Consider the following 12,230-nt stretch of genomic DNA (forward strand, 5'->3'; position numbering starts at 1 on the left):
CTGAATAGGTCCACTTTTGCAGCCCCAATACAAATAGTCAAAGAGATTAAAATACCACTATATTTTGTATGAACTGAAGACATTCCACCTTATTCTTTTCACCATCCTTAATAGAGAATTGCATGCCAACGTCATCTCTCAGTGTCTTTCCCCTCATCAACTGTCGAATTTTGGTGAATAACGAGAAAATGCACATAAGCATCTGAATGCATACATGTCGCTTAACAAAAATATAACCCCCTGAAATGTAATTACCAGGTTAAAAAAATGCACCCAGTTTCAGAGCCTATCACATCTCGCGCCTCGGCGCGCAGTTCCCCCAACACTGCTCCTGTTGTGTCAGATAGTGGCAGTGTTGAGCCCGGGAGCCGGTGCCGAGCCCGCGGCGGTCCCCGCGGCAGCCCAGTCTCCGCGGCGGACTCCGGCGCGCAGAGCCACTGGGCCTCGAGGGCGTAGGGGAGCGGGAGGGGCGCGAGGGCGGCGAGGGGTCCCCGGTCCGCCTCCACGAAGTGTTTTCCTTCTCCCCGGGCACAAGCCCCACTCCCTCCAATTGATCGAAATTCACAGAAATTCATTGCAGGAGGGTGAAGGGAGAGGTCGCTCGCCTGTTACTGGCTGTGCCTCCCCCGGCTCAAGTCGGGGAAGCGGCCCCCGATCGGCTGTTCGAGCGGTGTGGGTTCCCGCATCCCCTCCGAGGCAGATCGCGGGGTGGCTGTCCCCGTTCGGCTCCGCCGCGCTGCCGCTCCGATCCTCCCCCTCCCCCGCCCGCGCCCTCCCCCTTCCTTTCACTAGGACTCCGGGACTCGGGAGAGGGCGCGGGAGGCAGCCACTCGGGCCCGACCCCACTCCAGCGCTCGCCGGGGACGCGGGCGGGTGGCGAGGGGACGCGGCGGGGGCGCGGGTCGGGCGCGGCCATGGAGCGGCGGCGGCGGCGGCGGCGGCAGCACTAGCGACCGCGGGCGGACAGGCTGGCGGGCTGGGCCGCCGGGCGCCGCGGACCGAACTGCACAGCTCAGCAAAAGCGCCCTCGCCCTCCGCGCGCCGCCTCCTGCGAGCCCGAACCCGGCAACATTTTTTAAGGCTCCAATCCATCCTTTGAAGAAAAGAAAAAAAAAATAGCATTGATTGGAGAGACTGGGATATATATAATTTGGGGGGTGGGGGGGCTCCTGCTAAAATTAGCCAGGCGCGCGGTGTGCGAGTGTGTGCGTGCGGGCGTGTGTGTGTGAATGTGATTACTCCAGGACTCCTCGGGCTCCGGAGACGCCATTTTCCCCCTTGATATCTCTCTCCGTAAATCGGTGGCGCGGCGCAGGCGGCAGCGCCGGGCGGGAAGCGCGGGGCCGGCCGGGGCGCCCGCCGCTCGCCTCCGCCTCCGGGCGCCCGGGGGCCCCGGCGCCCCCCGAGCGAGGGTGGCCAGCCCGCGGCTCGCCGTGTGACAGATGCTCATCGCCATGGAGTTGCCGCAGCAGCACCTTCGGGGGCTCGGGCGAGCGACGGGAGCCGGGATCTGAGCGAGCGCCGGGGCCAGCGGAGCCGGAGTCGCCGGGACGTGGGTGAGCACGCGCGGCGACCTTGGCCCGGGAGCCCGGCGCCCAGCCTCCAGCCACGCCGCGGGCCGCCGCACGCTCGGGGTCGGGGGCGGTGTGTGTTCCCTGCATGAAAAAGTTAAAGCTGCCTCGCCGGGGCTTTGACTTTGCACCGATGGGAAGGGGGAGACCGGGCCGAAGGGGCGGGATGCCGGTCCCGGCGAGGCTGCCGAGGATGGGCGCGATTACGGCCCGCCGGCGGTGGGCAGAGATGCTGGCTCATTTGAAGTGACTCGTTGGTGGCGGCGTTGGGCTGGAGGTCTGGGACCTTATTGAGTTTGGCCTAATCTGATCCCCCCACCCCCCACCGCCCCCGACCCCGGCCTTCTCCCTCCCCACGTCTTTTGCACCCTCCCTCAGTCCGGCCGCTGACTGCCGGGGCTGGCGGGTTTGGCGTTGGCGGAGTGGACTAGAGAGGGGGAGGGGGGAGGGAAAGGGGTGGGAAGGCGGCAGGATATTTTTTTCTCTCTCTCTTTGTAACTTGCAGGTTAAGTGGAGCTAGAGAGCTACATTGTATCTAGTTAGATTTTTTTGGGGGGGTGGGGGGGAATGTATCAGAATCTAACGTGTCGTTAATAGAAAGAAGAACAGGGAAGAAGTGGTCCAGCCGGCGAAGGTTGGTGTGTGCTTGCGTCGTGGCTCTGTGTTAGTCTTTTTCTTAAAATCTTAATCAATGGATCTGAGTCTCTTTCTCGTGCTCTCCGGTTTGGGGACTCTGAAAAGACAGGAATTCCCTTAAAAGCAGACGAATGCCTTTTTTGAAAGCACGCATTGTGTGTGTTTCTAGAGGAGCCGTGGTCTTGGGAATTAACGACAGGCTTCCCTGTTCGGTGGTTTCCAGTGGGAAATAACTCTTGAAAGGGAACACTTCAGTATAGATTTATTGTTTTTGTCTTTCAAACGATTATCTCTTTGACTAAAATACTGTAGAAGTTCCACAGAGACAAAGTCAGGTAAACTGGAGTGGGCAGATCTTTAGCAAGATGGTGATAACGCTGATGCTGTTTTTGGTGTGTATTTGTGATGGAAGCATTGTTGGGTAATAGCAATTTCTGATCGGTAGAGCATGCTGGCTCTACAAAAATAAGGAACTACCGAAATGCTGTCTTCCAGTCCCCATCCCCTACAGGCTGCACACACCCCTCCTATCACAACCCACACCAGTTACAATTCTGAAATAGGATCCAACTGGAAGTATTTTCTTTGGAGATCGGAAAGTTGTGCAGTTGGAAGTATGAGATGAGGCTAGAGGTGCTGGGAGTGTGGGGAGCGGGTTCTTATTGCCCCTTGATGCTGCATTTATTCTTTATGTGTGTCTCTGTGGGTTCTGAGGGTGTGTATATTGGTCTAGGAGGACTGTTCAGGGAAGGATTTCCGATTCGTTTCCGCTTCAAATAAACTGTCCTGATAATCTCATGGTTGACATATAATGCTAAAAGGCCAATTTGTGTTTCCACTGTATCCCTGCAGAAGCTCTCCTCCGAAAGGGCAGTTTATTTTGGAATTCTACCACAGCTACTTTTCCTTCCAAGCTTCCCCGTCCCCTTCATCACTATCCACATCTTTTTTCCTAAAGTTAGTTGGAGTCTGTGGTATTTATGGAGATACTAATATTACTTATTTTCCTCTTACATTATGTTATTCTCTTCCTTTTCATTCCTTTACTCTTCATCCTGTTTTTCTTCTTTTCCTGTAGTTTTATGCAAAAACTAACTTCATAAAGTCGCTATTGCCAAAACTATCTGGCAGTCCTGCCCCATCTTTTACCCTCCTGTAGTTTACACAGGTAAATCAGATGTGCCCTTCCTAATCCATCCTTATCCTCAAAACGTGTGTGTATGTGTGCACACACACACTCGTGTGTTTTGGAGGGGCAGGAGTCGTTTGGGAAAGAAGGACGCGGAGAGGAGAGGAAGGGTGTTCTATGCAGTCCACATCTGCAACACTGGGGCCAGACCAGGATGGTCTGGGAGAGTTATCCTCACACACCCCAGTTGGATGCTGTCTGGCTGGGATAGGGAGGCGGAGCCAGCTGTCCAGGGGCCTGTGAGGGAGCAGAAAGTTTGTAGCACTTTAAAATGTAGCCAGTTTACAATCCCAGGTCACTCCCTCCCCTTTCTCCTGCTTTCTGTGGTTTCTGCCATCCCAAGACTAGTGGAGGGAGGAGTGATATCTTTTGCCCTGACTTGGAAGTCCCAGGTTTCAGTTAAGCTGAAGATGCAGTATTTTCCTCTGTACTTAATTGCTTTGCCTGCTACCAAAGAAGGGCTTCAGGACAGATCAGAAGAGTATGGTTAAACACAGAGTATTTGCAAACTCCAGGGTATATGTAGCCTGAGAAGATAGGAGACCAGGTACTCAGAAAGTGCTGTTTTGCGCACCATCTCCCCTCCCCCATTAAGGAAATAAAAGTCTTAGTCTTTGGAAGTTGAATTGGTGTTAGAGCTGGGCTCTGGGAGCTGCTAGCCACTATAGTAACCTGAGCGGGGCTGGGGGGAGGAGGTGGTGAGTGAATGCTATTGGGAGCCAGAGGAGGGAAACAGACCTTAGCAGGGAAAATAGATGTGTCACTGGAATAAACAAATTGGAGGTGGGGGATGGGATGGCTTGTAGTGAACATAAGGAGGAGTGGCTGAGAGGCAGTGATGTGGTTCCGAAGGGGGCCACTCAGCCACTCAGAGCCTGGGAGAAAATATCAACTGCCTTATATGTTCACGAATGGGGTAGGCAAGTGAAGGAGTGTAATCCAATCTTTCGTATGTTAACATCAGAACATCCCATAGGAAGGCACTGCTGGCAGGCCCATTTCTGGAGTTCACACAGGGGAGTCCTAGGGGTGTACCTGAGTGAACCAAGGAGCCCCTTTGGTGGTGCCACGAGGGCTTCTGGTCCTGTGAGTGCATTTATTATTCATGGCAAGCTAGTTTGTAAATCACCTGACCTAAATGAGGGCTGAGGGCAAAGAGAGAACAGTGCTTGGAATCTCTGTAGAAAGTTTAGTTGAAAATGGTCAGTCGGGAGAGGCAGGAGTTTGCTGAGGAAGAAATAAATAGGTAGGCACTTTCCCCTGGATTCTTGATTCCATTTCTGCTGTTATCTTGACTTTCAATTCCATTAGGAGCGGAATCAATACTTCTCTGGCACAAAAAATGTATCTCTAGGAGGGCAGAGTTCTTTCAACCTGGTCATTATTTTTAGTTGTACTTTAGTCTCTGCTCTGAAGCTTCTATATGATATGCAAAAGGAGGAAGATGAGAGGTGGCTGGCTGGATGGAACTTCCTTTCTGAAATCTTGTAGAGACACTGAAACTTGGCTGGGCCTCAGCGGCCCAGAATGCCAGTTTTTCCCTTGGAGACTTGAAGTTTTAATTGAAACCAGATAGCTATCAAGAGTGGACCTGGCCAAACAAAACCTTGTTTTCTTCACTGCTCAGGAATGGGAAATAAATAATTTTTTGCTGATGGCATTTCAAGTTGCTTCAGTTTTGCTCCTGCCAGAAGAATGGGGTAAATTATTATTAACACATTAACATTGTAAGAAGTTGCAGTGCCTTAAAAAATGAGATGTTACCGAGTTTGCTTAGAGACCCACTGTGTGGGAGAGGTCTATTTGGGGGTGGAGGTGGAGACAAGAGGCTGCCCTTGTCCTGGAGGGGTGGCAGCACTGCCCTGAGGAAAGGAGGCTCATAGAGTCCTGGCCACACATCACTATGCTTGGTCCTTGGGTTCCTGTGAAGAAGTGAGCAAAACAGTCCAATTCCATTGCTATCCTATGGTATATTGTGAAACCTGGCGAGCTTCCCAAAATGTTTTGGGTCAGGATTGAATAAGGAGTACAGCCATCAGACCTATTGCCATAGGTGTGAGCTTCATTTAGGGTTGTTTCTAAAGGAAACCCTGGTGTTTCACAAACTCTCCATGAAGTTGCAGACACTTTGGGCAGCCAAAGGCTTGTTAAGTGCAGAAAAGTAAACACCAAGTTGCCCGCAGAGTGTACTACTTCATAAATGCAGGGGAAAGATGCCAACTTACATTCTTGTTTGGCTTTAAGTATTTATTTCCATTTTCACTTAGCCTACTACTAGATTCTCATGCCTCCTTAGACATACCAGATTGGGGCAATATGAAGTTTTGGGGGAAACTGGTGACCTTAGATAACTGAGTCCAACTTAGTGGCCCTTACATTTCACATCTGGAATTTTCAGAGTCGGGTCAGAACAGCTTCCCTTTCAGAGTTGGTTTTTTACCCCCTTAGAGAGTACCATCTAAGGTTGAGGAAACATTATTTTTTTAATGGCCTTTGGTGTGGAAACCTGCAGTTGACTTCCTATCCAGTTCAGAGCAAATAATGCCAGGGTCAAATGGAGAATGTGAGCAGCCCTGAAGTCCACAGGATCTCTTGGGAGGAAGCAGCTACCCCTCCCCAGGAGCTAATGATGGATTGTGATCTGCAGATCCATGAGAAATAATTACAGGCAAAGCCAGCTGAGCTAACCCCCAGGCAGGCAGAGGCTTCTACCTTTCCAAGTGCTGGGAAGGGAGAGGGGATGAATGGAAAGCAGATAAGAGTTTCAGAACTTTGCCAGCTTGGAAAAATGTTTCTTTGACCCAACTTATCTTTTCCTATCAAAACATACTCCTTTTTATATGCATGGCACTTTTTTCTTTTCAAAAACATCTTTATACCACATCTGCCCCCTTGATTTTCTAAGGAGGGAGGCTTACTAAGCATTTTATCCCCTTTCAGAAGATGAGGCCATTGATGTGCTGACTTGCTGAAATGACACAAGTTGGTGGCCCACATGGGACCAGATGGCTCTGTTAAAGTGTGAAGAGCATCACACCTGAAGTGACAAGATCTGCTTTGGATCCTGTCCCTACTATTTCCCAGCTAAATGTCCCTGGAAAGTTATTTAACCTCTTTGAGCCTCAGTAAACTAATCAGTAAAATAGGGATAAAATATGCTTACCCTGCCTACTACATAGGGGTTCTGCAGATTAAATAATACCAGCTAATTTCAGTAATTGAACTCCGAGAGGATTTCCACACTGCCTCCTGGAAACTGATGTCTGGGATTATTGTCACCATCGCTTGGAGGTTAATAACCTCTTGGCTTGACCAGAAATGCCTGTAGAGGCCCCTTTTGTTCTAAGACAGTCAGGGAATAGTTGTTTTGTGCTCCTGAGTTGACCAAAGGGGAAAAAAGTGTGTACAGTATATGTATTTTTAAATCAGTTGAATTGTTGGATGCCTACTTTGCATACACACCTGAGACTCAGAGTCTCAGATAGTATGCAGTTTTGACTCAAGGATGTATTGGTGCTCAGGAAATGCTCTTTGAGTTAAGAATGAGAAGGAGAAAGAAAAAGACATGGAGACACACAGAGAGGAGAGGTAATGGGTGGCGAGTGCGAGGGGGAGAGTTTTCATCAGGGAGCCACAGTGGCTGAGAAATGATATTCAAGACAGAGTTTGTACCCTCTCTAAAGAACAGAACTGAGAGCAAGATTGCATCTGTCCTGACAAACCCAGCAAGTTCTCTCGAATCAGGGAAGTTCTTCACTGTCCATTTGCTGTCTGACTCTTCTGTATTGCTCCTCTTTCTCTTTCCCACAATTCCTGGCTCGCCCTGTCCAGCAGCCTGTACCAGGCACCTTGCAGCACTCTTGGGTGAACCCCATTTTATGCAGCACGCAGAGGCCTCTGCTCCCATCAGACTGATTTCCTTGCTGACCCTGGGCACTATGTACACTTGTCCACCTCCACACCTCTGCTCCTTCTGTATCAACGACTCCTCTCTGGAAGGTGTCCCTATTGGTCCCTTTTAGCCAAAGTGTCTACCTCTTCGGACACCTGACCAGCTCTTAGCTCTTCACTGCCTTCTCCAGAGCCCTTCAGGACTAAAGTACTTGCCGGGCATCTGGCACGTGCTGCTTTGTTCTTCGTTGTCACTCACCTCTCCAGGCTGTGAGTCCTTGAAGGATGGGGCCAAGTTTGCCCCACAAAGCCCTACTTATGAATGATTTCTGTTGCATGAATGAATCACAGAATTTATGCAGAGATAGAATATTAAAAGTGAATGTTGTTTAAGATACACTAAAGCTCTGCACGGTGAAGCAACACAACGAGGACCTCTTAGACAAAGTGAATAATAAGTACTTAAGTCAACGGCTTTTTATACTTTTGGCTATCTTTCAGGGGCAATCGCCCACTCTCAGTTTCTCCCTCAAAGCCTAAGAGTTAATGTTTTACTGCATGTTACATCCTATCAGTCACTGATTCACTCATTCATTCAATCATCAAAATATTTATTAAGTACCTACTAGAGCCTCCTCGCCCCTCTCGCACACATAGCTCTTGACTTTCTCTGAAAATTCCAATTGCATTTTTTTGTCCACCACACTCATTTTGGCACTTAACCATGCAATCTTCTTTGTTACTTAAGTCCAAGTGCTTCCCACTCCTCGGTGACTGAGTGCGCCTGGCTGCAGTGGAAAAGAAGGCTGAGCAGAGAAATGCACTCAGAGGGGAAAGTTCCAGGGACAGGCTTCTGAGAGGCAGGATGCAGGCTGGGCTGGCTCCCCGTCAGCACGTGGTACAGGACAAGCTGCACTGCCTTTCTGCTCCTTAGCTTGAGCCATGGTAAAGAGAAAGAGTTTGGATTGATGTGGAGGGAGGGCCCCTTCTGAAATTCTGTGACTCTATAGGTAGAAGTGTCCTGGGAATTTTAAAGGTTTCTTAAAGCTCAGAACTCCTGGCACCCCAACAACTGTTCACACCACCCCCACTGAGGATCAGTGAACTTTGCTAAGTGTTTGCTGTGGATGAGAGTTACCTTCAGAAGGGGAACTGGGACCAGGAGAAACTCCCTAGTGAGCACCAAAGAGCCAGACTTGGGGACACGGAAAGGAGAGGAGGGGATGGTGAGCTAAGTGTGAAGAAGTACTGTAGTGAATAATGTGGAAGGAAGAAAAGGATTGATCCTCTACATCTTTTGAAAACTGGCCCCCTTTGGTGAAATGACTGAGTTGAGACAACGGGAATGAAGCAGACAAAGACGGCTTCTGGAATATCTAGACTATATTCCCTATCTGGGCTTTGCTACTGCTTCCTGTGCCCAGTAGGCATTTGGAATCTCTGCCATGGTTACTTTCGGACCTCATGGACCTCGGTGGCTAGGCATTGTTTTCTTGTGTAGATTCTGTTGGGCATGAAGGCTAGGGCTGTGCCTCTGCTCCCGGGATGTCTGCTCAGTCCCCACAGCAGAGTCTGCCCTTTCATGGCCTGTGTTCAATAACAATTAGTGAGTTGGTTTGTATGCATTTTGAGATGAAAGCGAGTGACCCGCAGTTTGTCCAAAGCCAGAGGCCTCTGAGATTAGGGTTGGGGTGGAATCAGGAAAGCTGGGTTTTGACCTGAGTTCAGAGGGCATTCTGAGTCACCTAGGAGCACACTGCTTGAGTATTTAGGAAGAGCAAGGCTCTACAAGCTACTGAGATGCTGCAATTAGTTTTACTCTAGGACTTGGAATAGAAAAACAAAAAAAGGCAAGGAACTCAATTAGCCTAACTCCGTAAAAAGCAATTTCTTCTTTATTCCTTTTATCTGCCAAAGATTGAGAGTTCTGTCAGTGGAAAGAAACTGCTTGGGGTTTGAACTTGGGCCTGGAAAGATGTAGTTGCTGGAGATGCTGAATTTGATGAATTCAATGCAGTGGCCTGAGAACTCTCATTAGAGGCAATTGGGGCACAGTTGTTGTGCTTGTAGCAAAATAATGAAATCTGGGTGGCAAGTCCCTTGCAGTTGTTGGGTGGTATGTCTGTGACCTATTGTTATTTGAGCAATGAGAGCTTTGATTTTTTTTTTTAAAGTATTGATTCATAATGGTGACTAAAAAGGATGATTTGATGTGAAAGCCCTGTGGGCCTTCTCTCTGTTCATTATTTTGTACTCCAGAGCTTGATTACAGTTGGTTTTTGGATCCACATATGTTTATTAAGGTCTCAGCATTGCAGTTTGTTCCATTGTTCTTGGCACTGTTGGGTGAGAAAGGTCTGGTATGAGACATGGCTTTTGCCCTTGGAGAATGGACAGTATATCTGGAGAGACAGGCTTAGCTCAAAAGGAAAGCATCCGTCTGAAGCCAAAGTGGGAGCATGATCTACGTGGAATTATGCTATTTGGTTGATCAGGCATAAAGTGCAGTCAGAGAAGGCTTCAAGGAGGAGGTGGTTTTGGGGTTGATGGTGGAACTGAAACAAGGGGACATTCTTGGTGGGTACAGTAGCAGAGATGGGACAGAGTTTGAATGTGAATTTGGAATTGCCACAAGGAAACGAATGCTAATCATGAACATGTATTGCATCTGGTAGGAGCAGGGAGGCCTTGATGTGGAAGGTCCAGCTGGCTGATATTGAGGCACAGGTCACCCATAGCAGGCATCTTGCTGGTCTGAGGTTTCCTGACAGCAGTGCGAAGGACAAAATTCAGGGTTAAGTTGGGCCCAGTCTTAGCTGTCCAGAGTTTTCATTCAAACTCCTCAACTTTTCAACCTTCTGATTCAGCAAACTTGGTTTGCTCATTCACATTTAAACATGAGTATGATAGACTCTGATGGTGCTGTGGGGACCTCAAGAGATAGAGAGGAGGTTGTCTCTGTTCTCAATCTGATGGAAGACTCCATGAGAACTCATGAAAACCAATGGAGGAGCAGCGACAGAGGACAGTCATGTAGGGCTCTGGGGAGTGTCAGTCAGCAAAACAGACAGGATGGGGTCCCGTGAGGAATAGGCCAAGGCTACATCTCCCCTGAGCTGAGATGGGAGCCATGACTGGAGTTTTCAGAATGTGAGGAGGGTAGGTGTGAGGAACACTTCCACGCATGCCATACAGGAGAGAATCCTGACATCTGACTGTCCTTCCCACTACTAGTCCTGTCAGCCACCAACTCTTCCGTCTGGAGTCCAAAAGAGGCACCTTTAGGACAAAAATAAAACTACATATAAACATTCAGAATGGGGATCAGCCACTCTGGGAAACAAAGCTCTGTGATACAGGTACTCATTTCCAGGAGTTTAAAGCATAATTGGAGATTGAAGTTTCAAGTAACAATGCAATATTTAAATGACCATGCACGAAAGCTGAAGGAGAAATATCACAAAGGACAGGAAATGGAGCCAGTATTTGTTTACTCTCTGGTATGCCTAGCATCTCCTTTGTGGCAGAAGCACAAACATGAAAGTGTCAGATTACACTTTACATTCAGATGACAATAAGCAAAGCGGTTGCTGAATCGGACAGTTGAGAAGTCAAGGAATTTGAATTAAGACTGAACAGGTAGTGGGGTAAAAATTAAAGGGCCTTGAAAGAATGACTAGGGAATTTATTATCTGTTTGATTATTCAGTTTAGCTGCATTGCCCTCAGATAAGTCTACCATTTTCATCCCAGTTTACACGTGGTACGGTGGAGGATCAGAGTTTAAGTGACTACTAATGCTGGATATTTAAAGACTGGTGGCATTATGGTTCAATGGAAAGCAAATGACAGTTGGAGTCAGACAGAACTACCTCTGTGATTTCAACAAATACCTTAATTTCAGTTTTCTTATCTGTAAAATGGGTACATCTCAGGGTTAAATCAAAGAATAAACTTAAAGCACTTATTGTATACTATTTCCCTCTTCAAAGTTAGGATCATTTTCTTTACCATGTGGATCTTCTTTAATATACTTGGACAAGAAGTATTATGATCACAGTTATTTCTTACAGGCCAACCCTACATATTTAACCTATTTAGGTGCTACTCTGCATATATTATGTACTTTTTTCCTTGGAAGAGTCTGTGAAGAGATCAGGAGGCCGATGAGAAAACTGATGCCCAGAGAGTTTAGGTGATGTGGCAAGTCAGATGGCAAACTGGTTTTAGAGCTCCTATCTATAGAAGCAGCTATAGGAGCGCTTGGCCAAAAGCTGGCATCACTTTGTGTTTTAGAGACATCAGGATCTAAAAGTCAAAGCACAGACTTTGGAATATCATATAAGCCTGAATTTGACTGTGGCTCTGGCACAGGTAGCGTGTGCCCTTGAACAAATTATTTGCCTTCCTGGACATTTACATTTCCACATCTTTAAAATGAGGATGGGTCTTCTGCATCACAGGGCTGTTGTTTGGATTAAATTGATAATGGCTGTAGAGGCCATTTGTTGTATTTAACCCCCTCTTGCAGTACAAGTGTGTGCTTTTCTTGACTGAGTGGAAAAATGCAGGCAACAGGTAATATGCCAAAACCAGAGCTCCACCTGTAAATTTGAGGATTGGCCTAGCCAGTGCTGTGGAGACCTCTCCCTGGGGTCGAAGACCCAGGGCTCGTGCTGTTGTGTTGTGTTATTGGTTCCCAGAGGAGGCACTGTTTTTGCTGCTAGAATTGGAACTGTTGGTTAACAGTGTGCTCTCGCCCTCAGGCCTCAGGAATTTGATTCTGCTTCTCTCCCTGTCATGGAGATCCCTGAGCACAGGGACTGATTCTTAGTTTTATGTTAGGTTCAGCCAAGCAGACCTGCAGAACCAGTAAAACCTATGCAGAGGTGTAAGGTACCAGCTCTGTCTTTGAAGGGCTTCTGGTCATCAAGTTGAGGAGAG

At 48.2% G+C, this 12,230-nt stretch overlaps 1 protein-coding gene across 1 annotated transcript in view; it reads left to right on the plus strand.

The window, feature by feature from the left end:
- Nucleotides 1-406: 406 nt before the first annotated feature.
- Nucleotides 407-12,230, plus strand: part of SETBP1 (SET binding protein 1) — a 378,300-nt gene continuing 366,476 nt past the window's right edge. The window contains exon 1 of the mRNA XM_022561823.3: nucleotides 407-1,556. The gene's annotated coding sequence lies outside the window, so the exon portion shown is untranslated. The remainder of the gene's footprint in view (nucleotides 1,557-12,230) is intronic.

This window comes from Delphinapterus leucas, chromosome 14 (genome assembly GCF_059928025.1).
Source record: "Delphinapterus leucas isolate spDelLeu-1000000601 "Yukka" chromosome 14, BTC_Dleu_Yukka2, whole genome shotgun sequence".
Lineage (NCBI taxonomy): Eukaryota > Metazoa > Chordata > Mammalia > Artiodactyla > Monodontidae > Delphinapterus > Delphinapterus leucas.